The sequence below is a fragment of the Mustela lutreola genome, chromosome 13 (assembly GCF_030435805.1).
Source record: "Mustela lutreola isolate mMusLut2 chromosome 13, mMusLut2.pri, whole genome shotgun sequence".
NCBI classification, from domain to species: Eukaryota; Metazoa; Chordata; class Mammalia; order Carnivora; family Mustelidae; genus Mustela; species Mustela lutreola.
In genome coordinates this window covers 64,369,140-64,395,478 of record NC_081302.1, presented here as the reverse complement: position 1 = coordinate 64,395,478, position 26,339 = coordinate 64,369,140, and the positions used below count along the sequence as shown (strand labels likewise).

General features: G+C 39.8%; 1 protein-coding gene and 1 pseudogene across 3 annotated transcripts in view; one reads left to right on the top strand and one right to left on the bottom strand.

Annotated features, from left to right (window-relative positions):
- LOC131814148 (small ribosomal subunit protein mS31-like) overlaps positions 1–20,668 on the top strand; it is a 62,712-nt gene extending 42,044 nt beyond the window's left edge. For all 3 annotated transcript variants that reach the window (XR_009347153.1, XR_009347152.1, XR_009347151.1), the window contains one exon: positions 20,523–20,668. The gene's annotated coding sequence lies outside the window, so the exon portion shown is untranslated. The remainder of the gene's footprint in view (positions 1–20,522) is intronic.
- The window catches only part of LOC131814146 (mitochondrial ornithine transporter 1-like), a 395,300-nt pseudogene that overhangs the window by 101,562 nt on the left and 267,399 nt on the right, over positions 1–26,339 (bottom strand).

The following is a 26,339-nucleotide window of genomic DNA, read 5'->3' as shown; positions in this document are numbered from 1 at the left end:
TATAGCTCACAAAGCAACTTCACATACATTATCTAACCTAATCCTCACAACCCGGGAGATGTAGTCTTTATTTTGCAGATATACTGAGCCAAAGATACTGACTGGCTTTGACTAGAGGCACAGAGTGCATTGTTCTTCTGCTCCACTTACTGCTTTTCAAGTAGGAGCAGAGAAAGACCTGCATATTGCCGGTCTCTCGACACTGTATAGCATGAAGAGAAGGGACAGGTAGGGAGACCACTGTAGAAATCCAGGCAAGAGCAAATGAGGTGCCGGACTGGGTGGTGATAATGGGAACAGAAAGGAATGGAGAGAGTGAGGAGAGATTCCCAAGGTAAAATCAATAGGAAAGTGCTGACTGGATGTGGGGGCACGGCCAGGAGAGACTCCAGGATTCTACATCGTGAGGCCTCAGAGAATTCTGGTGTCACTTGCAGAAGCAGAGGGAAAGCTCATCTGACAGTTCCATCGTTGGGGCAGAAGCTGTCTAGGTAGGTGTCCTGCACCTACCACGTGGGGGGTGCTCATAAGTCTGTGCGAGCGGATGGAAGAAAAAACAATAGTTTGCGGCAGGGGAATGGATGAGCAGAACCAAGAGTAGAGTATGTGCAGAGATAAGAACAGAAGTCAAGGATCGGGTCTGGGTGCGCGCCTTCCGTGGGACAAAGGGCAAGGAGTGGTGGTGGGGAAGTAAAAGGAGAAGAGACACAAACCTGGAGAGAGAATTTGGACGGTTTATATTTCTTAAGACCTGGTAAAGCTTCTTATTGCTTTAGGATAGTCCAAGGCACTTCAACATTTAAGAAAACAGACTACCAGGTCCCATCGCTTAGGGGAAAGAGGTATATATGTCCCCTTCCGGCCACTCTTGAGTTACTTCTCTCAGTGCAGTCCCATAGGACATCGGAGGCAGAGTCACTTGGGACACTGCTAACACTGCACATGCTGGTTTGACATTGAGATTTGAAACAAACACCAGAATTTCCAGTTTGCATGCTATCTCTTACCTGACAGTTTTTGGAAGCAGAGCCGAAAAAGATGATCTGGCTCTGCTGAGATCAGTGCCATTGCCTTTTGCTACACCTGAAGGAAATAAAGTTAGGCTCGTTAGAACAAAGAGCAAAATGTCTCACCGATTAACATTATGGATTAAAGAGAAAATTATGACAGCTAACAGTGTGTCAATAGTGAATCATTTGGGTCTTGCTTGGATTCCGTCTTTAAAAGACAAAGCTTTAAGCCCAACTTTGTCTCCTAAAGGTCAATTTATAAGGCTGGAGGTGGGGGGGGGCAGGGAAGACATACAGTTTAGCTTCTAAGACAGAATTTCATCTCTTCACCTTTCTAGAAAAAAATCAGGTAACTTGCCACCTTTCCTGCTCATGTGTTGCTTGCTTCAGACATCCGACAATGGGTCTTAAACAGTCTAATTTCCTCTTACCCTCATCTGGAGTTAGATATTAGACTGCTGCATCCAAACATTCCGGTGGCATTCTCGATACATCTATAGACAAATGGTTTCTTGCTCTCTATTCGGTTCAGACGAACCCTTTTTTTAGGAGTTCTTAAAGGCTGGTTTCTCAAGCCTTCAATTAATTCTGCTTTTCTTTTAACAAGGAATGTCACCAGTATGCATAGAAGTAAAGGTACAGAACTAAAAAAATACTCTAACAGAGTCATATGTTAATCATTCTTGATGTTCAGATTCTATTTGCATCGTAGAACCACATTATGAATTTGCATTAAGCATCATCATGTCTGAGCCTTACTTCCTCCACCCCATGCCATCCTATCCCATTCCAGTTGCAGAACTCCTTTGCAGACCTGATTTTCACCAGAAATTAGTGAAAATGTAGAACTAAATTAATTCAAACACTTACCACATGACAGGAAAGGGCACTGATTTACAAGCTTAATTCCCACACATTTAAACCTCTTAAAGCATATTTCTATAATATAAAAGGTAAAAAAGACATGAGGGGAAGAGTCTGGCTCACCTACTCCCACCTTTTACTTGTCCAGCTCCAAATGGAGAACATTTTTATGCACAAATAATCAAATATGAATACTCTCCCAGAGTATTTTTATATATGTATGTACACACAAATATGAATACATATAATTCCCCACTTCTGTGTTACAGAAATTGTTGCATACCACAGCACTGTCCTGTGCGCTGCATTTTTTAAATACATGTCAAAAATTTTATTTGAGTCATCAATAAAAAAAAAGAGTAAAATGTTACAGCTGATTCAAAGTAAACTACAAGCCTCTGTGGAAAACTGTATGGAATTTCCTCACAAAATTAGAAAGAGAATTAGTGTATAGTCCAGTAATTTTGCTACTAGGTATTTACCTAAAGAATATTAAGCACCAATTTGAAGAGCTATATACATCCTTATGTTTATTGCAGCATTATTTACAATAACCAATACATGGAGGCAATCCAAGTGTGTACTGAGAGACGAATAGGTAAGGAAAATGTAGTGAAGATGTATTTATACATGTATACACATACACAACGGAACATTGTTCAGCTGTAATTAAAAAAAAAAATCTTGCCCTTTGCAACAGTGTGGATGGACCTATAGGGATGCTAAGTGAAACAGAAACAAATATATTTCAATCATGTGGAATTTAAAAAGAAAAAAGAAAAAAAGGAGACAAAAAATCAGACCCTTCAATACAGAGAACTAACTGATGGCTGCCATAAGGGAGGTGGGTAGGGGATGGGTGCAATAAAGTGGAATAAAGAGTATGCTTATCATTTTAAAAATTAACATGTATTATTTGTTTCAGGGGCACAGGTATGTGAATTATCAGTCTTACACGATTCACAGCACTCGCCATAGCACATACCCTCCTCAATGTCCATAAATGTTTTTTTAAAGATTTTATTTATTGATTTGAGAGAGACAGAGAAAAACATGAGCAAGGGAGAGGCAGAGGAAGAAGGAGGCTCCCCGCTGAGCAGGGAACCTGACACAGGACTCTATCCCAGGACTCTGGGATCACGACCTGAGCCAAAGGCAGACACTTAACAGACTGAGTCACCCAGGTGACCCATTAGAGTTTACTTATCTTGATGATAATATACTTATCTTGGTGAACACTGAGTAATGTATAAAATTACTGAGTCATTATATTGTACACCTGGAGCTAATATAAACGAACGTATGTTATACTTCAATTAAAAAAAATACTGTGCATCTATTGGGAAATAAAGATTGATGACATGAGTTTATAAACAGATATAAAATGGCTTAATGAGTCGCCTGGGTGGCTCAGTTGGTTAAGTGACTGCCTTTGGTTCAGGCCATGATCCCGGAGTCCAGGGATTGAGTATTACTTTGGGCTCCCTGCTCAGCGGGGAGTCTGCTTCTCCCTCTGACCTTCCCCCTCTCATGCTCTCTCTCTCTCTCATTCTCTCTCTCCCAAATAAATAAATACATAAAATCTTTAAAAATGGTTTAATAATCAGTTTCTTTCCACTAGATACAACTAACTTGTATTTTTTATGTACAAAAATTATTTACAGTATTATTACTTTTCTACAACTTATAGAGTTATAAAGAGCTTAAAGACCATGAGAGGTAGAGATAATCCCACAAGGGTGCACAAGTCAAAACACTGCTCACTGCAAATTCTTTCACCCTTTTTTCTGACAGTCTCCCCATCCCCATTCTGTTTTGATCTTAACAACCTCAAAGGAAGATTATTCTTACTCCAAAAGAAGGCTGGTGTTTCTAACACTGAGTCATGAAGAAATAGGAAATCTGAACAGACCAATTACTAGTAATGAAACTGAATCAGTCATCAAATAACTCCCAACAAACTAAAGCTCCGGACCAGATAGAATCACAGGTAAAGTCTGCTACACTTTTAAAGAGTTAATACCTATTCTCCTGAAACTATCGCACAACAGGAGGTGAAGGAAAACTTCCAAATATATTCTATAAGGTCAGCATTACCCATACCAAGACCAAAGTCACGATTAAAGAAACAACAAACAAATAAAACTACAGGCCAATATTCCCCATGAACTTAGATAGATATAAAAATCCTCAACAAAATATTAGCAAAGTACATTCAACAATAAAAAGATCATTTGCCCTGATCAGTGGGATTTATTTTGGGAATGCAAGCATGGTTCAATATTTTCAAATCAGCCAACATGGTACACCGCATTAGCAAGAGGAGGATAAAAGTTATATGATGGTTGTTTTTGTTGTTGTTGCTGGGAAGATGGCAGAGTAGGAGGATCCTGTGCTAACCTTGTCCCCTACACACACACCAAGATAACCGCCACATCAAGTGCAACAAACTCTGAAAAGGACCCAAAGACTGGCAGAACAGACTTTCCACAGTAGAGAGGAGGCCACATCGAAAAGGTAGGTGAGGTGAAGACACAGTTGAGAACCAACCCCCCGGTAAGACTGTCCATGAAGAGGAGGGACCCCCAAGCATGGAGAAGCAAGAGGCTCAGACCCCAGAGCAGGCACAGGAGACCTGCACTGAGAAGACAAGTCCCCATAACATTTGGCTTTGAAAACTAGGGGGCTTAATAGGTTTTGAGGACCAGCAGGGCTCAACTCTGGGCACTTTATTTATTTACTTGAGTATAATTAACATAAGTGTTTATTAGTTTTAGTTTCAGGTGTATTTATTAGTATTAGTTCCAGATATACAGGATAAGGATTCAACAATTCTATACAATCAAGGTCCGTGTACTATTCATCATCTTTATCTATTTCACCAATCCCCTACCCCACTTAACTTCTGGCACTAGTTTCTTCTCTGTATTTAAGACTCTAGTTTTTTGTCTTTTTCTTTGTTGTTTCTTAAATTACGTATGTGAATGAAATCATATGGTACTTGCCTTTCTCTGATTGACTTATTGCATATAACAATATACCCTCTAGGTCCATTCATGTTGTTCAAAAGACAAGATTCATTCTTTTTTATGACTGAGTAATATTCCATTATACATATGTGTATATGCACTTTCTCTTTTGCATTTATCCATTGGTGGACACTTGAGTTGCTTCCATATACTGGCTATTGTAAATAATGCTGCAATAAACATAGGGGACATATACAGCTTTTGAAATTAGTGTTTCCATATTCTTTGGTAAATACCCAGTAGTGGAATTACTGGGTCATATGGTAATTCTTTTAATTTCATGAGGAAACTCTATAGTATTGCCCACAGTGCTTGCACCTCTATGTCTACTGCAGCATTATTTACAATAGCCAAGACGTGGAAGTACTCAAGTGTCCATCGATAGATGAATAATGAGGTGGTGTGTATTCATACATAGAATGGGAGGAGGAGTCAAGATGGCGGAGAAGTAGCAGGCCGAGACTACTTCAGCTAGCTGGAGCTCAGCTAGATAGCTTATCTAAAGATTGCAAACACCTGAAAATCCATCGGCAGATCGAAGAAAAGAAGAACAGCAATTCTGGAAACAAAAAAACAACCACTTTCTGAAAGGTAGGACTGGTGGAGAAGTGAATCCAAAGCGACGGGAAGATAGACCCCGGGGGGAGGGGCCGGCTCCCGGCCAGCGGCGGAGTAACCGCGCACAAAATCAGGACTTTTAAAAGTCTGTTCCGCTGAGGGACATCACTGCAGAGGCTACCCGGGGCAAAGCCCACACAGGGTCAGCGTGGCCTCAGGTCCCGCAGGTTCACAGAAGGATCGGGGGTGTCTGAGTGTCGCAGAGCTTGCGGCTATTGGAACGGGAAAGCCAGCTACAGAGACAGAGCCGACAGTGAGCTCGCAGCTCGGGGTTACCTTGAACCGGTCGCAGACTCGGTGAGCTCGGAGCGCAGCCGGAGGTCAGGCAGACGGGAGTAACTGGGCACTGTTCTCTGAGGACTCACTGAGGAGTGCGGCCCTGGGCTCTCGGCTCCTCCGGGCAGGAGACCAGGAGGCCGCCATTTGTATTCCCGTCCTCCGGAACTCAATGGAAAGCGCCCAGGAAACAAAAGCTCCTGAAAGCAAACCCAAGCGGATTACTCACCCCGGCCCCGGGTAAGGGCGGTGTAATTCCGCCTGGGGCAAAGACACTTGAGAATCACTACAACAGGCCCCTCCCCCAGAAGATCAACAAGAAATACAGCCGAGACCAAGCTCACCTACCAAGGAGTGCGGTTTCAATACCAAGGAGAGCAGCAGAATTCCAGAGGAGGAGAAAGCCAAGCACGGAACTCATGGCTTTTTCCCTGGGATTTTTTTTAGTCTTGCAGTTAATTTAATTTTTTTCTTTTTCATTTTTTTTTTTTTTTCTCGCCTTCGGGTAAAAATTTTTTTTAACTGTTACCTTTTTCTTTTTTAACGATTTTTTACTAGTTTATCTAATATATATATTTTTTCTTTTTTATATTTTTCTTAGGTGTTTTCTTTTTTTATTTCTTTTCTTTTTTCTTTTTTTTTTTCTTCTTCCTTTTTGAACCTCTTTTTATCCCCTTTCTCCCTCCTCACGATTTTGGATCTCTTCTAATTTGGTTAAAGCATATTTTCCTGGGGTTGTTGCCACCCTTTTAGTATTTTACTTGCCCCTTCATATACTCTTATCTGGACAAAATGACAAGACGGAAAAATTCAACACAAAAAAAAGAACAAGAGGCAGTACCGAAGGCTAGGGACCTAATCAATACAGACATTGGTAATATGTCAGATCTAGAGTTCAGAATGACAATTCTCAAGGTTCTAGCCGGGCTCGAAAAAGGCATGGAAGATATTAGAGAAACGCTCTCGAGAGATATAAAAGCCCTTTCTGGAGAAATAAAAGAACTAAAATCTAACCAAGTTGAAATCATAAAAGCTATTAATGAGGTGCAATCAAAAATGGAGGCTCTCACTGCTAGGATAAATGAGGCAGAAGAAAGAATTAGTGATATAGAAGACCAAATGACAGAGAATAAAGAAGCTGAGCAAAAGAGGGACAAACAGCTACTATACCACGAGGGGAGAATTCGAGAGATAAGTGACACCATAAGATGAAACAGCATTAGAATAATTGGGATTCCAGAAGAAGAAAGAGAGAGGGGAACAGAAGGTATACTGGAGAGAATTATTGGTGAGAATTTCCCCAATATGGCCAAGGGAACGAGCATCAAAATTCAGGAGGTTTAGAGAACGCCCCTCAAAATCAACAAGAATAGGCCCACACCCCGTCACCTAATAGTAAAATTTACAAGTCTCAGTGACAAAGAGAAAATCCTGAAAGCAGCCTGGGAATAGAAGTCTGTAACATACAATGGTAAGAATATTAGATTGGCAGCTGACTTATCCACAGAGACCTGGCAGGCCGGAAAGAGCTGGCATGATATTTTCAGAGCACTAAACGAGAAAAACATGCAGCCAAGAATACTATATCCAGCTAGGCTATCATTGAAAATAGAAGGAGAGATTAAAAGCTTCCAGGACAAACAAAAACTGAAAGAATTTGCAAATACCAAACCAGCTCTACAGGAAATATTGAAAGGGGTCCTCTAAGCAAAGAGAGAGCCGACAAGTGGTAGATCAGAAAGGAACAGAGACCATATACAGTAACAGTCACCTTACAGGCAATACAATGGCACTAAATTCATATCTCTCAATAGTTACCCTGAATGTTAATGGGCTAAATGCCCATGTCAAAAGACACAGGGTATCAGAATGGATAAAAAAACAAAACCCATCTATATGTTGCCTCCAAGAAACTCATTTTAAGCCCGAAGACACCTCCAGATTTAAAGTGAGGGGGTGGAAAAGAATTTACCATGCTAATGGACATCAGAAGAAAGCAGGAGTGGCAATCCTTATATCAGATCAATTAGATGTTAAGCCAAAGACTATAATAAGAGATGAGGAAGGACACTATATCATACTCAAAGGGTCTGTCCAACAAGAAGATTTAACAATTTTAAATATATATGCCCCCAACGTGGGAGCAGCCAACTGTATAAACCAATTAATAACAAAATCAAAGAAACACATCAACAATAATACAATAATAGTAGGGGACTTTAACACTCCCCTCACTGAAATGGACAGATCATCCAAGCAAAAGATCAGCAAGGAAATAAAGGCCTTAAACGACACACTGGACCAGATGGACATCACAGATATATTCAGAACATTTCATCCCGAAGCAACAGAATACACATTCTTCTCTAGTGCACATGGAACATTCTCCAGAATAGATCACATCCTCGGTCCTAAATCAGGACTCAACTGGTATCAAAAGATTGGGATCATTCCCTGCATATTTTCAGACCACAATGCTCTAAAGCTAGAACTCAACCACAAAAGGAAGTTTGAAAAGAACCCAAATACATGGAGACTAAACAACATCCTTCTAAAGAATGAATGGGTCAACTGGGAAATTAAAGAAGAATTGAAAAAAATCATGGAAACAAATGATAATGAAAATACAACGGTTCAAAATCTGTGGGACACAACAAAGGCAGTCCTGAGAGGAAAATATATAGCGGTACAAGCCTTTCTCAAGAAACAAGAAAGGTCTCAGGTACACAACCTAACCCTACACCTAAAGGAGCTGGAGAAAGAACAAGAAAGAAACCCTAAGCCCAGCAGGAGAAGAGAAATCATAAAGATCAGAGCAGAAATCAATGAAATAGAAACCAAAAAAACAATAGAACAAATCATCGAAAGTAGGAGCTGGTTCTTTGAAAGAATGAATAAAATTGATAAACCCCTGGCCCGACTTATCAAAAAGAAAAGAGAAAGGACCCAAATAAATAAAATCATGAATGAAAGAGGAGAGATCACAACTAACACCAAAGAAATACAAACTATTATAAGAACATACTATGAGCAACTCTACGCCAATAAATTTGACAATCTGGAAGAAATGGATGCATTCCTAGAAACATATAAACTACCACAACTGAACCAGGAAGAAATAGAAAGCCTGAACAGACCCATAACCAGCAAGGAGATTGAAACAGTCATTAAAAATCTCCAAACAAACAAAAGCCCAGGGCCAGACGGCTTCCCGGGGGAATTCTACCAAACATTTAAAGAAGAACTAATTCCTATTCTCCTGAAACTGTTCCAAAAAATAGAAATGGAAGGAAAACTTCCAAACTCATTTTATGAGGCCAGCATCACCTTGATCCCAAAACCAGACAAGGATCCCACCAAAAAAGAGAGCTATAGACCAATATCCTTGATGAACACAGATGTGAAAATACTCAACAAAATACTAGCCAATAGGATTCAACAGTACATTAAAAGGATTATTCACCACGACCAAGTGGGATTTATTCCAGGGCTGCAAGGTTGGTTCAACATCTGCAAATCAGTCAATGTGATACAACACATCAATAAAAGAAAGAAGAAGAACCATATGATACTCTCAATAGATGCTGAAAAAGCATTTGGCAAAGTACAGCATCCCATCCTGATCAAAACTCTTCAAAGTGTAGGGATAGAGGGCACATACCTCAATATCATCAAAGCCATCTATGAAAAACCCACCGCAAATATCATTCTCAATGGAGAAAAACTGAAAGCTTTTCCGCTAAGGTCAGGAACACGGCAGGGATGTCCATTATCACCACTGCTATTCAACATAGTACTAGAGGTCCTAGCCTCAGCAATCAGACAACAAAAGGAAATTAAAGGCATCCAAATCAGCAAAGAAGAAGTCAAATTATCACTCTTCGCAGATGATATGATACTATATGTGGAAAACCCAAAAGACTCCACTCCAAAACTGCTAGAACTTATACAGGAATTCAGTAAAGTGTCAGGATATAAAATCAATGCACAGAAATCAGTTGCATTTCTCTACACCAACAGCAAGACAGAAGAAAGGGAAATTAAGGAGTCAATCCCATTTACAATTGCACCCAAAACCATAAGATACCTAGGAATAAACCTAACCAAAGAGACACAGAATCTATACTCAGAAAACTATAAAGTACTCATGAACGAAATTGAGGAAGACACAAAGAAATGGAAAAATGTTCCATGCTCCTGGATTGGAAGAATAAATATTGTGAAAATGTCTATGCTACCTAAAGCAATCTACACATTTAATGCAATTCCTATCAAAGTACCATTCATCTTTTTCAAAGAAATGGAACAAATAATTCTAAAATTTATATGGAACCAGAAAAGACCTCGAATAGCCAAAGGGATATTGAAAAAGAAAGCCAACGTTGGTGGAATCACAATTCCGGACTTCAAGCTCTATAACAAAGCTGTCATCATCAAGACAGCATGGTACTGGCACAAAAACAGACACATAGATCAATGGAACAGAATAAAGAGCCCAGAAATAGACCCTCAACTCTATGGTCAACTAATCTTCGACAAAGCAGGAAAGAATGTCCAATGGAAAAAAGACAGCCTCTTCAATAAATGGTGCTGGGAAAATTGGACAGCCACATGCAGAAAAATGAAATTGGATCATTTCCTTACACCACACACAAAAATAGACTCAAAATGGATGAAGGACCTCAATGTGCGAAAGGAATCCATCAAAATCCTTGAGGAGAACACAGGCAGCAACCTCTTCGACCTCTGCTGCAGCAACATCTTCCTAGGAACAATGCCAAAGGCAAGGGAAGCAAGGGCAAAAATGAACTATTGGGATTTCATCAAGATCAAAAGCTTTTGCACAGCAAAGGAAATAGTTAACAAAATCAAAAGACAACTGACAGAATGGGACAAGATATTTTCAAACGACATATCAGATAAAGGACTAGTGTCCAGAATCTATAAAGAACATAGCAAACTCAACACCCAAAGAACAAATAATCCAATCAAGAAATGGGCAGAGGACATGAACTGACATTTCTGCAAAGAAGACATCCAGATGGCCAAAGGACACATGAAAAAGTGCTCCATATCAGTCGGCATCAGGGAAATACAAATCAAAACCACAATGAGATATCACCTCACACCAGTCAGAATGGCTAAAATCAACAAGTCAGGAAATGACAGATGCTGGCGAGGATGCGGAGAAAGGGGAACCCTCCTACACTGTTGGTGGGAATGCAAGCTGGTGCAGCCACTCTGGAAAACAGCATGGAGGTTCCTCAAAATATTGAAAATAGAACTGCCCTATGACCCAGCAATTGCACCCCTGGGGATAAAAATATATGTTTATAAAAAATAAAAATTTATACATAGAATGGAATAATTTTCACCCATAAAAAGAATGAGATTTTTCCACGTGTGACAACATGGATGGACCTACAGGGTATTATGCTAAGTGAAATAAACCAGACCAGAAAAGGACAAATACAAAAAGTATTTCCTTATATGTGGAATCTAAAAAATAAAACAATCAAAAATGAACAAACAAAAGTAGATCCCGACCTGTAAATACAGAGAACAAACTGATGGTTGCCAGAGGGGAGGCAAGTGGGGAGAGGCACAAAACAGATGAAAGAGAGTGGGAGATATAGGCTTCCAAGCATGGAATGAGTAAGTCTTGGGGGATAAAAGGACCAGCATAGGAAACATAGTGACACTCAAATAGTGTTGTATGGTGAGGGATGGTAGCCACACTTGTGAACATAACATAATGTATAGTTTATGTATCTAAAATGAATGTAACATTTTAAAAAAAGATTTATTTACACAAGTAGGCAGAGAGGCAGGCAGAGAGAGGGGGGAAGCAGGCTCCCTGCTAAGCCAAGAGCCAGTGCGGGGCTCAATCCCAGGATCCTGAGATCATGACCTGAGCCGAAGACAGAAGCTTAACCAACTGAGCCACTCAGGCACCCCTAAAATGAATGCAACATTTTGTGTCAAGTATATTTCAATAGAGAAAATGTTTATAAAAGTATGGGGGAGACAACATCTAGAAGTCCGAGAATCGTTACTATAAAAGAATGACAACAACAAGCAAAGGGGAAGAAATCCACTGTTGCTAGAGATGATTTATGGACAGACAGAGAGGTGGGGAATAAAATTGGAGAAGTGGATGAGGGGGGCTGGACAGGTGTGATGAGACATGCCAGATACATTTTCGTTCAAGTCAACTTCACAGAGATCTACTGAGCTCTGTGTGTCACGATCTGGGGGATTCAAAGATGAATGAACAATGGTCTCTGTCCTCATGCAGTTTGTAACACAGTAGATCAACTGACAGAGACCAAGGAGATACAGTGTTATAAATACGACACCTCAGTATAAAGAAATGCATGATCACAGGTTGAGTTCTCCCAGAAGTGGACCCTAAACCAACACTCCGGGTACTAGTGATTTATGAAGGAAGTGCTCCTAGGAGGAATTTCTTCATAAGAGCCAAGGAAGGGTGGGATTCAGCAGATTCAGCTTGAACCCTGGGGAATTCTTTGGTGTAAATTATACTGCAGAGTTTGTCACACTCGGAAGCAAAGGAGTTGAGTTTTTGTACAGCTGCTAGTCATTGCATATGGGCTGTCCCAACAGGGTGGTGACACTCTCAGGGATTTGGGGCTCTAAATAAATGAGTTGGCTCCAGTAGTAATTCTCCAAGGATTATAGTAAAGGGGGTCGAGGCTGGTGGGGGGGGGGGGGAATCACAGAGCTGGTGGAAGGGATCCAATGGGATCCTGATGGGGCACCAAGAGTGTCCAACCCCAAAGGCTAACAGAACTTCTTAGCCTAGAGGGTACAGTTTGTTGGGCAAGCTAAGAATGCGATAAGAGGATAATGTTTATATGTATATATATGCTGGTGTCATTTGCTTTGGCCTGATTATTTACATGGCTGCAGAAAGACTGGTAAGTTACCATGTAGCCCTTCGGAAGTTGGCTCTGAAGTCTGGACCCACATGGTACTGAACAGCTGCTAGGATTACAACTTCGTCTGGAGGTCTCCATGAAGCATCTCAAACTGGACTTTTAGAATCTATTTGTTAGCCTGAGACTAGCAAACCAAACCCATGAAACCCTCTCCCAGTTTTCTTCTGCAGTACTTATGCATTTGGGTTAGCTCCTCTGTTCTATATCTCTGCACCTTCCAGTCTTAAGAATGTTTCTGCAGTTTATATAAAATTTAAAATATTAGCAGAGAAGTCACAGTCTTAAAGGTATAACATCAGACTGAGAAACATACAAAATTCTAGAACTTATTAAAAACATTTTTCAGCTTAGAATTTTGAGAAACAATTCACATTCTTACTATTCATGTTAGGAAAATACATTAAAATTCCACTGGACCAAATGTCTATTTGTCTGTCTGGAACGGTTAATACTCATGGGGATCTGTACAGATAGCGTTGGTCCCATTGGTAACAAAGAAGAAACTGAAGCAGAGCATACACTCAGACACAATTCTGGCTCTCCTACCCTGAGTTGGTTTTATGGTTGCGTTTATGTTTCTCGGTGGGAGAAACTGCTCCGGTTGCTAACCATGTTGCTTTTCCTGGTCTAGAATAAAGTGGCCGACTCTTTTTGCAGGTCCCCACTGAATGTGAGAAGGGAACAGAGCAAAACTGCTGTCCCCTACCTTCTGACACCTGTTGGACAAGCCTGGCTCTGCCTGGGGAGGTGTGGCAACACCTGGAATTCAGAATGAGGTCAGCCATTATGACCACGACAACTTCTCCCTCCTAATTCACAAACAGCCAAGGAAACGGTCATAATGGACTCCCTAGAGGACTTTGCAGTCTGCAAAGCCTTTTCACGAACAGTTGCTAATTTTTATACACAAGCAGCCTTCTGCCCGAATGGGCTGTGTTTCAAGGGTCTGCCTGCACAATGCTTCTTTGGAAACCTAGACAAAATTTCCCACAGAAACAATGCTCCTGGATTGACATTGGTTTTCACAAGCTGGAAACTGATGCAACCCGATTGTGGTAATCCATTGAAACGCCTCACCACCACTTCTGTGTGTGTAGTGGGGAGAAAGGGATAGAGAAATAATTTGAAAAAAGCATTTTATACTTTAACTGTAATTTTTTTTTACTATGCAGTTTATATATATATATATATATTTAAAGGATTCTTTTATTTCTGAATAATTGGATGAAATGTTAATATATATATATATATATATATATATATATAGCTCTTATTTTTGGGGACTCCCCAGAAGGCTAAAAATACAAGCCTGTCGGGGTCGATACCAGGGCTCCGGCACAGTACTACTCATGAGGGACCCCACACCTACACACGGGCCATAGTTTAACTTTGGGGAGCCAGAGCATCGCTCCCTGCTGCACCTTGGGCAGTGAGAGTGAAGCCCCAGCCCACCCCCACAGAGGTGGCCCTGTTTTGCGGCCTCCCCTGTGAGCTGTGCAGGAAGTGGGGTGGTTGATGGAGAATTAGACTTGATGATGGTTCTCCCTTCCCCTTCCCTTCATTTCTTAAGTCCCAGAGATGGAATATCTAATTTTCCTGCCTCCCGCAATGATGGCAGGTCCCAGCCTCTCTCCTGACATTCCTGAAGCAGGAGAACAGTCATTTCTTTTTTAAAACTGATCAGGATTTTTACTCCTGGTAATAACTAATAGAAGCAAGGACGCTGAGAGACGCCACCGCAACCACCACCTCCCTGACCCCAGGTTTCTCCCAACCCCCTTTTTGTGTTTACATAGATTCTGGTAAGGAAGACCTGGGTGGTGCTCCTTAGGAAGCTATCCTTGGCCTTGACCCTCAGCTGGCAGGGTGCAGTCTGTGTGTGCCCCAACACTGTGGTCAGCTCTTTATATCCATGCGCACTCATTCCTCCCCTTCGTGAGGACAGCGAAACACTGGCAGGGGGCTTGCCCAAAGCAGGCACTTGGTAGTTATTTCTAAAAGAGAATTTGTGGCAACAAATGTCATTTGTTGTTTGGGTATTTAAGACATATCAAGACATATCAAAGACATAAGACATATCTAAGACATATAAAAGACATTTGTCTTTGTGTATTTAAGACATATCAAGACCTCTCGAGTTGCTGGGGATGAGGGGACTAACAGTGCAGGAGGGAGGGGAGAGGGAGAGACCAGGATGATGAGAGGGAAAAGAAGGTTTCTGAAAGGCTCATGTGAGCAAATGGTACAGGGCTGCCAGATGAACCCTGAACTAGAGGTGGACATGAGGAAGAGGTGGTCTCCAGGGCTCATGAGCCCTTCCTCTCTTCTCCATCAGGGTCCAATTCTTAAAAGCCCACCCTGCGCTGAAGCCAAGGCAGCAGTGAGAATAGAAGACAGAAGGGGATGGAGCCCTCACAAACTGGTGAAGAGAGGACATCTAAGGGCTTCTGGGCTCTTCCACCAGGAGGGGTTACATGTGAGAATGCATAAAAGGACAGCCATGAGTTGGGATTGTTGGTGTACACATGGGAGCAACCATCCCACAGCTCAAGAGTCAGAACATTTCTCCCCTGGCCAACTCATCAATGACACATAAATCACTTACCATGAATTGAATGAATAACAATTTTTTCAATCTTGACTGTTTTTCTTGGAGGGAGAGTCATGTTGTAGATATTTTTCACATCTGCAAAATATCCAACGTATCTACTCTGCAAAACAACAGAAGACTCAATTTAAGTGGAGGTGAAAAGTCTATCCTCAGCATTCCTGATTTTGATCTTGTTTTTATTTTTACATAGAATTTAGGGAGAATCATTAATTAAAGAAACATTTTTTGAATGCCATGATATGACTAGGCATGCTTATGTTTGCTGCCTCATGAGTGAATATCTCCCTTAGAAGAAAAATTCTGAATTCTGTGCTGTGGGGAAGGAACAAGAAGGGAGGCACATGTTGCTCCTATAGGCCACTTTCAACTGCAAGGACACCTAACCAGACCCAGGGAAAGCGCTACAATCTTCCACCAAGACATAGTTTATACGACTGTGGAAAAGCTCAGTCTGGGTGTGGAGGCTTAACTGTGACTAAGTTCAAGGAAGGTCTGTACTCTGGAAGAGAGTAGCCTCCTCTCACGAAAGGACTTGAGCTCCACACACTGCTCACAAAGATACATATGCTCTTGTCCCTGCGGCCAGCTTGAGTGTGCTTTTTAAAAGATTTTATTTACTTATTTGAGAGAGTGTGTGTGCATTAGAGAGACCAAGGGCATGGAGAGGAGCAGAAGGAGAGGGAGAAGCAGATTCCACAGTGAGCAGGGAGTCCCAGGGTCATGACCCAAGCTGAAGGCAAACACTTAACTGACTGAGCCACCCACATGCCCCAGAAATTGGATATTATTAAGGTATCATTAAGGTAAATTCTAAGTATGCTCCACACCCAGCACAGAACTCAGTGGAGGGCTTGAACCCATGAACCTGAGATCTAGATCTGAGCGGAGATCAAGAGTCATACACTTAACCAACTGAGTGACCCAGGCACTCCCTATAGCATTTTAAAGCAAACCCTTGATTTCATGTTATTTCGTCCTCAAAATTTATGTTTTACTTTAAATTATATTTTTGCCCTGCTATACAAAATTTGATTTAAAAAATACAGTGTGTCTTTTATTTCTACACTTATCTGTAGCTTTTGTCTTAGCCAGTATGCTGAACTTGTGTAATTTCAAGCTTACCCTTTAACTTTAGATATATACCACTTCCTGTTCTTTTTATTTTTATTTTTTTCAATGAACAACTAAACTTATTTTACAACCCATAGTTTGGAAAACATTCTAAGCCAAGTACTTCCAAAAAAGACTTTTTACCAACTCATGCTGTGCTACATAAAGGCTTCTTGCTAAAGGAAATCCTTACTATTACCAGCCCTTCTATCAGTGGTAAAGACTGTTAACATTTCAGTTCTGTCTGGAGGCCATCCCTGGGTCTCTATAACTGGTATTTTCCCATCTGAAAAACACTTTTGCAGATTCCATGTCCTTGTGGCTGTGTACAGTCACAGACACAGTACATATCCTATCATCCAATCAGGTCAAGGACGGCAGGGAAGCATGAAAAGATACATACTTACCTTCAGTCATTTATCTTAATTTAAAACATAAGCATTTGCAAAACAGTGTGGAGATTCCTTAAGAAATTAAAAATAGAGCTATTCAATGACCTGGAATTACACGACTGGGTATTTACCCCAAAGATACAAATGAAGTGAAAAAAAGGGCCATCTGTACCCCAATGTTCATAACAGCAATCATCACAGTCACCAAACAGTGGAAAGAACCGAGATGCCCTTCAACAGACGAATGGATAAAGAAGATAAGGTTCATATATATAAAGGAATATTATGCCTCATCAGAAAGGATGAATACCCAGGATGAATACTGGATGAATACTTTTCTATTCATAGTATTTCTATGAATACTTTTCTAGATGCTGAAAAAGCATTTGACAAAGTATAGCATCCTTTCTTGACCAAAATTCTACACAGTGTAGGCATAGAGGGTATATACCTCAATATCATCAAAGCTATCTATGAAAAACCCACCACAAATATCATTCTCAATGGAGAAAACTGAGCTTTTCCACTAAGATCAGGAACATGGAAGGGATGTCCATTATCATCACTGCTATTCAACAGAGCACTAGAAGTCCTAGCCTCAGCAATCAGACAACAATACGAAATTAAAGCCATCCAAATTGGCAAAGAAGAAGTCAAACTGCCACTCTTTGCAGATGATATGATACTTTATGTGGAAACCCCAAAAGACTTCAAATCTTCTAGAACTTGTACATGAATTCATTAAAATGCCAGGACATAAAATCAATGCGTAGAAATCAGTTGCATTTCTATACACCAACAGCAAGACAGAAGAAAGAGAAATTAAGGGGTCAATTTCATTTGCCGTTGCACCCAAAACTATAAATACCTAGGAATAAACCCAACCAAACAGGCAAAGAATCTGTACTCAGAAAACTATGAAGTACTCATGAAAGAAATTGAGGAAGACACAAAGAAATAGAAAAATGTTCCATGCTCATGGATTAGAGGAACAAATATTGTGAAAATGTCTATGCTACCTAACGAAATCTACACATTTAATGCAATCCCTACCAAAATCCCATCCATTTTTTTTCAATGAAATAGAACAAATAATCTTAAAATTTATATGGAACCAGAAAAGACCTCAAATAGCCAAAGGAATATTGAAAAAGAAAGCCAAAGTTGGTGGCATCACAATTCCAGACTTCAAGCTCTCTTACAAAGCTGTTGTCAGCAAGACAGTTTGGTACTGGCATAAAAAGAGACACATAGATCAATGGAACAGAATAGAGAGCCCAGAAATAGACCCTCAACTCTATGGTCAACTAATCTTCGACAAAGCAGGAAAGAATGTCCAATGGAAAAAAGACAGCCTCTTCAACAAATGGTGCTGGGAAAATTGGACAGCCACATGCAGAAAAATGAAATTGGACCATTTCCTTACACCACACACAAAAATAGACTCAAAATGGATGAAGGACCTCCATGTGAGAAAGGAATCCATCAAAATCCTTGAGGAGAACACAGGCAGCAACGTCTTTGACCTCAGCCACAGCAACTTCCTAGGAACATCTCCTAAGGCAAGGGAAGCAAGGGAAAAAATGAACTTTTGGGACTTCATCAAGATCAAAAACTTTTGCACAGCAAAGGAAACAGTTCACGAAATCAAAAGACATCTGACAGAATGGGAGAAGATATTTGCAAACAACAAATCAGATAAAGGGCTAGTATAAAAATCTATAAAGAGCTTAGCAAACTCAACAGCCAAAGAACAAATACTCCAATCAAGAAATGGGATTGGGAGGGAGACAAACAATAAGTGACTCTTAATCTCACAAAACAAACAGAGGGTTGCTGGGGGGAGGGGAGTTGGGGGAAGGGGGGTGGGGTTATGGACAATGGGGAGGTTATGTGCTATGGTGAGTGCTGTGTAGTGTATAAACCTGGCGATTCACAGACCTGTACCCCTGGGGATAAAATATATGTTTATGAAAAATAAAAAAATGAATTAAAAAAAAGAAAGAAATGGGCAGAGGACATGAATAGACATTTCTGCAAAGATGACATCCAGATGGCCAACAGACACATGAAAAAATGCTCCACATCACTCAGCATCAGGGAAATACAAATCAAAACCACAATGAGATACCACCTCACACCAGTCAGAATGGCTAAAATTAACAAGTCAGAAAATGACAGATGTGGAGAAAGGGGAACCCTCCTACACTGCTGGTGGGAATGCAAGCTGGTGAAGCCACTCTGGAAAACAGTGTGGAGGTTCCTCAAAAAACTGAAAATAGAGCTACCCTATGACCCAGCGATTGCACTGCTGGGTATATATCCTAAAGATACAAACGTGGTGCTCCGAAGGGGCACGTGCACCCGAATGTTTATGGCAGCAATGTTCACAATAGGCAAACTATGGAAAGAACCTAGATGTCCAGCAACAGATGAATGGATATAGAAGAGGTGGTATATATATATATAAAGGAATACTATGCAGCCATCAAAAGAAATGAAATCTTGCCATTTGTGACATTGTGGGTGGAACTAGAGGGTATTATGCCTCTAGTGAGTCCAACAGAGAAAGACAACTATCATATGATCTCCCTGGTATGAGGAAGTGGAGATGCAACATGGAGGGCTTGGGGGGGTAGGAAAAGAAAAAATGAAAGAAGATGGGATCAGGAGGGAGACAAACCATAAAAGACTCAATCTCAAAAAACAGACTGAGATTTGCTGAGGGGATTGGGGATGGGATATGGTGGTGGGGATATGGACATTGGGGAGGGTATGTGCTATGATGAGTGCTGTGAAATGTGTAAACCTGGCGAGTCACAGACCTGTACCCCTGGGGATAAAAACACATCATATGTTTATTAGAAATTTTTTTAAAAGTGCTCTGACAGTATTTACAATTAAACAATTTGGGGAACTTCGGTGGCTCAGTGGGTTAAAGCTTTTGATTTTGGCTCAGGTCATGATCCCAGGGTCCTGGGATCAAGCCCCACATTGGGTTCTCTGCTCAGCGGGGAGCTTGCTTCCCCCAGCCCCCTCTTTGCCTGCCTCTCTGCCTACTTGTGATCTTTGTCAAATAAATAAATAAAATCTTTTAAAAAAATAAATAAAATTAAACGTTTTTATTTTCATAGATATTTTTGCAAATCATAAATGAACTCAAGTAGTCAATAAACAAGAAAAAATATGCTCAATCTTTCGTAGCTTTGTTATTCCTATTTTCTTCCCTTTAGTAGTCACCTTCCAACCCCCACTTCCTTTCCTTCTCTTCCTTTAGTCTTGAAGCAAACATCAAAAAATGTTCACTATTTTTTTAAAAAATGTATTCATTTATTTGAGAGATTTGAGAGAAAGAGTGAGAGAGGGCAGGGTGGGGAGCAGAAGGGCAGAGGAAGAGAGAAACTTAAGCAGACTCTGTGCTGAGTGCAGAGCCTGGTGAAGGACTTGATCTCCCCACCCTGAGATCAGGACCTTAGCTGAAACCAGGAGTCCATGCTTAACCATTGCGCCACCTAGGCGACCCCCCTTCCAAAATTTTAACAACTATTAATACTAATAACTATGTACCTTCTTCTTGTACTTTAATGTATAAATATTTATTTAGAAAAAGAAAAGTTAAAAAAACATTTTTACCTTTGCCTCCCTTACAGTGCGATATTTTCATCATCTTGAGAATCACTATGATGTTTTCGTCATCTTGAGACATCCACTCATCCACTTCCTTGGCGAATGCCACCATCTCACTGATTTCAAATGTAAAATTTTTAGTTGATTTAAAATTCATCCAAAAAATCAAGTCCAGTATGTTTAGTTTTCTTTTGACAGCCATCTTGGCATGAAATTTACCTTAGACTGGGGACATTGTGATCATCAATCTTGATTCGCTGGACCCTGTCATGGAAGTACTTAGGATTATAAGCTCTTTCACCTAAAATAAATAATACATAGGTCAGATAGCTATGCCTAATAAACACAATAAATGGTCAAGTTATGAAGAAGTTCTACTTTTTATTATAAATGCCTTATCCACCTTAACTTTTTTTAAAAGGTTTTATTTATTTATTTGTCAGAGAGAGAGCACAAGCAGGGGGAGTAGCAGAGGGAGAGAGAGAAACAGGCTCCTCATTGAGCAGGGAACCAGATTTGGGCCTCGATCCCAGGACTCTGGGATCATGACCTGAGCAAAAGGCAGATGCTTAACCAACTGAGCCACCCAGGCATCCCCCTTACCCAGCATTAAAAGGAGCTTTCTTACTGGCTCTTGTTGCTTTTAAGAATATTATGGGTCTGAAAAACAGAGATAGCAGTTGTTTGTCCCTCTTGAGTAACCCAACTTATTTGGACTTAACAGGCCTTACTTTTAATTTTATAGTAGGTTACTCATCATATTACCACGTATTACCACAGAGCAGAAGTCAATGTGGCCAAACAGAACGCTTGCCTCCTGAAAATGTCTGTTTAATATACAGGGAGAGGAAAAGACAAGACAGAATACTAAGTGGGGATATAATCTCTTTTCTACAGGTTTTGTTTTTGAGCATATTTTCCCTTGTTTATTGACTATTTGGATTTTTTTCATATTTGGGTTTTGCTCTCCTCACACCCCACTCCTAGTGAATTAGGAAATGTATTTTTTGAATTGTCTGTCTTCAAAACACAAGCCAGCAGGGAAAACAGAAGTATTTTCCTAAACCTAACACCACTAGAGCAGATTCTACCCAAAATGGCTCTGCCTCAACTTAAGCTTCCTGTCTCCCCCACAGGGCATTTATACTATTGAGATATTTTTCCCCTACAAAACAGAACCAATGCAAGATGGAGATTTTTAAACTCACTTCCCATCACCCACCAAATACTTATGATTAAATGAAATGTGAAGACTGAATCATCTTATATGTAGTGATCTGTTTCATATAGTAGCAAAATATCTGGCCATGTACATACTGCATAGTTTGTAGACTTGATAGTCTTCTCGATGTTTGGTATCTAAGAACCGCACAACTTCCTAGAAAAAATAGACACATGTCTTACATAAATCCATATGGCACCAATATAAGCTATTCCTTAGGAGTAAGCCAGAATGGTCATTACCTTTTATTCACTTGTCCTTTACTTAGCACCTTTTAGGGGAGATTCAGGGAATAGAGTACCTACATTCCAAGTCCTAGCTTATCCACTGACAGTTTTCAAATAGTCCACAATGTTCTGCATGACTACCTGAATAATGTCTACTACAAATACACATTGCTTAAAGCTACCACAGACAGTTAGCTAGCCTTACATAAACATGTGAAAATTATGATTTCATAGTAATATATGATTCTTATCTAGATCTATTTTTGAATAGATAGGTTATTTATATTTTTTAATTTTTTAAAAAGATTGATTTATTTTAGAAAAAAGAAAGACCATGAGTAAGAGGAAGTGGGGGTGTGGGAGAGAGAATCTTTAGCATACTCCACACTTAGCATGGAGCTTGATGTGGGCCTCCATCTCACAACCTTGAGATCATGACCTGAGCCAGAACCAAGAATCCCAGGCTCAACCAACTGAGCTACCCAGGTGCCCAAAGAGATAGTTTTTTTAGATCATGATCTGGATATTACAGTCAACCTATGCGCTATTTAAGTGAATAAATAATGCAAAATGTGTGGTATGATTGTGTGTCTATATATGCATGATAAAAAAAACAAACACATTATATTAAATTTTAATTAAGTGGTGGCAATATGGAGACTTTTTTGGATCACCTTTGCATATTTTCTAAAATGAATACATATGCGTGTAAGTGTATATATATATACACACACACACAAATATGCATATATGCATAACTTTTCAAATAAGAAATAATGATCTAATGTACAGTTACCATCACATACAAATACAGTATTTCTAACAATGTTATCCATTTGAAACACACACTGACCCTGTGTCTCTGTACAACAAATTGACTGTAAAAATGCTTAAAAATTGATGAGTATACTACCCTGACCATTGTTTACTAGCTTCATATTGAGAAAAAGAAAAAACATCAAAATGATCAAGTGGTTAAATTGTCAATAGGAAATCGTAAATAAAAAAGATAAATACTCTGAGTCTGTATAATGCTGGAATAGGGGAACAGACTCATATGCATCAAGATTTCATGAAATCCTTTACACTAAAATGAAATCCAGATGGAGTAAAAAATCAGATATTTTAAAAAACCACAAATATCTCTAGGAAGTTAAAGTGCATATTAATCAATTCTTTAGATCAAGAAAAACAAAATATTGAATCAATGGAAGATCAACAGATTTAGCTGAAGGCAGAGGCTAGGTGCCTGGGTGGCTCAGTGGGTTAAGCTTCTGCCTTCAGCTCAGGTCATGATCTCAGGGTCTGGGATCAAGCCCCGCACCAGGCTCTCTGCTCAGTGGGGAGCCTGTTCCCCCCTCTCTCTCTGCCTGCCTCTCTGCCTACCTGTGACCTCTCTCTCTCTCTCTCAAATAAATGAATAAAATCTTTAAAAAAAAATTGAGATTTCCATTAAAAAAATGCCACAGTGCAAAAAACAAAGAACAGGGAAAAATCATTTTCAGTAAAATGGAGTGGATGGGAACTGTGTCTAATATTACCTATAAACTAGTTATACTAGTATAAACTAGTAACTCTCAAAACAATTTAAATAATACTCCCTCAACCTATAGATAAATGGGCCTAGGACATAAATAAATTCATTAAAGAGAAAATTTAACTGCATAACAAACTATATAGATAAATGTTCACCTCACCAACAGAGAAGTCTAAACAACAATAAAATCCCATTTTCACCCATGAAATTAGCCCTTTACTTTTCAAATGGGAAAATCCAATGTTCGCAAAGATGGCATGAAAATAAAGATTTTGATTTATTGCTAACATAATCCCTTGGATTTGGTAATATATATTGAGAATCCCCAAAATACTCATACCCCATTACCAGGGAATTTAATTCCTAGGAACCTATGAGAGAAGGCTTTATGCCTTTAAACCTTTGTGCCTCTGATGCTGCATTATCAATGTTTTTTTAAAATTTCTTTTCCGTGTTCCAGAATTCATTGTTTATGCACCACACCCAGTGCTCCATGCACTACATGCCCTCGATAATACACACCACCAGCCGCATTATTCATGTTACTGACACCTAACTATCCAACATTCAAGCTTGATTATAGCACAATGAAATATCATGCAACCATTAGAATACCATTTTGCCCTTCATTCTCTCAATAAGCAAACATTTCACAATGTTTAATTTATGTGCAGTCTTCCTTAGTACACCACACTTACAGATATTCAGCATTTGCTTTTTTAATTAAAAAAAAAAATCATGGGGGGCGCCTGGGAGGCTCAGTGGGTTAAGCCTCTGCCTTCAGCTCAGGTAATGATCTCAGGGTCCTGGGATTGAGCCCCGCATCGGGCTCTCTGCTCAGCAGGGAGCCTGCTTTCCTCTCCCCCTCTGCCTGCCTCTCTGCCTACTTGTGATCTCTCTCTCTCTCTCTCTCTGTCAAATACATAAATAAAAATCTTTAAAAAAATACTTGGATGGCTAAGTTTTAGAGATTTAAAAAAAATCACCTCATGTTTCTCTATATGTTTAAAAAAATGATCTCAAGTTATGAATTTTCTCCAAGAGTCCATCCTTGACTCAATACAAAGATAACTTGCTGCTATGTTTTCGGATCTAAATTGTTTACCTGAAGACTATAAATACCTCTTAAACTAACTGGGTCAACAGAGACAAAAAGCATCTAAAAGACCGTTCAACTCTTCCAAGAAACCACCTTTTGGGGGACTAAATGGATAGTTTTTGTCCTCAACCAGAATAAGGAATATGTAATTATACTAAGGTCAAAAACTAAAAGATAACTGAGAAGATTTTTAGCAATGTAGGTACTGCAGATCTCCTTTTTTTCAATAGCCTTAAGTTTACAATTCCAGAAACTCTTGGGAAAGTGAAAAATGCTGTCTACTCTTTGAAACCCTTTTTGCAATAACCTCCAACTTTGTCCTAAATAGGCCAACCCTTTCTCTGTGTTCACAATATATTAACTAACCAGAAGAGTTTACACTGGAAGCTACTGTCTATCTTAGCACATTCCATGATCTGGAGATGAAAGTGCAACCTCTTTGCCTGCATGCCGTGGTAGCACTGGCCACACTTGTTGACACTTCCACCATAGTGCTTGCTTCCTTATTCCCACATATGTCCAATCTTGCTACTTCTCGGAAATACTTGATATTTATATTAGCAAATTTGCTGCATATTAAATCTGTTTGCTCTACATGTTACTGTCCATTGCTCTACATATTACTATCCATTGTTCAAAATCCAATCCTGCACATTTATTCCCTCTTAAGAGTGAAGGGGAACTACATGACCACTTTGTATTCTCTCAGAAATTAATCATGCCGATATCTGAATTTCACATCCTCTAGTCCAAGTTGTTAGTTTGTAGATGGCTTTCATCTTAAAAACAACAAAGACATGCTCAGTCCAGGATACGTTATCATTGAACATGCAAGCACCAGCATAGCTCCACTGCCTCATTCTCAGTCAGCCCAGGTACCTGAACTAATAGCTCAGACATAAGCCTGCACTCTGGCAAAAGAGTAAGGTAAAATATTCATATGGATAGTAGATATGATTTGGGGGGAGGTTTATGATTCATGAGTTTTATGAAAACTGATGATTTCTCATCTCTTCTTCTATTATGTCTATTAAAAATGGTAAAAAGATCATGGTTTACTAGAACATTGTCAATACCCCAAGGAGATAAGTGCTCAGAACTGAAAACAACAACAACAACAGAAACCTCAGTGGTCTAGAGAACACTCTTGAAGCCAAGAGTAATATCTTTTCTTTGACTTACATACTTAATGAAGTTTGTAGCTTTTTTAAAAAAGATTTTATTTATTTATTTGACAGACCGATTACAAGTAGGAAGAGATGCAGGCAGAGAGAGCAAGGAGGAAGCAGGTTCCCTGCTGAGCAGAGAACCCGATGTGGGTCTCGATTCTAGGACCCTGGGATCATGACCTGAGCCAAAGGCAGAGGCTTTAACCCACTGAGCCACCCAGGCACCCCAAAGTTTATGGCTTTTTAACACCCTAGCCAATATTAAGTGTTGCTAAATTTATATTTATCATCACTAAATCTACAAAGAAAAATGAATTCATTTAGACAAGTTGTAATTAACTCACAGTTCTCAGCCCAAGCTACTGAAAAGTAATATTGGCAAAGGATGCTCTATTCCTAGAGATGGATTCTGGCAATTTGAAGATGGTTATCCTGAAGTGCCATAATCCATTCAATGGACCCTGCTCAAATTACTTCATAACTATTCCCATTATGGAATGAATAAAGTAGTTTCCACATTAAATAGCAGTTTGGAAAATTTTTCAAAATTCGTCAAGGGAGTAGTAGAATCATGTCTTACTTACAC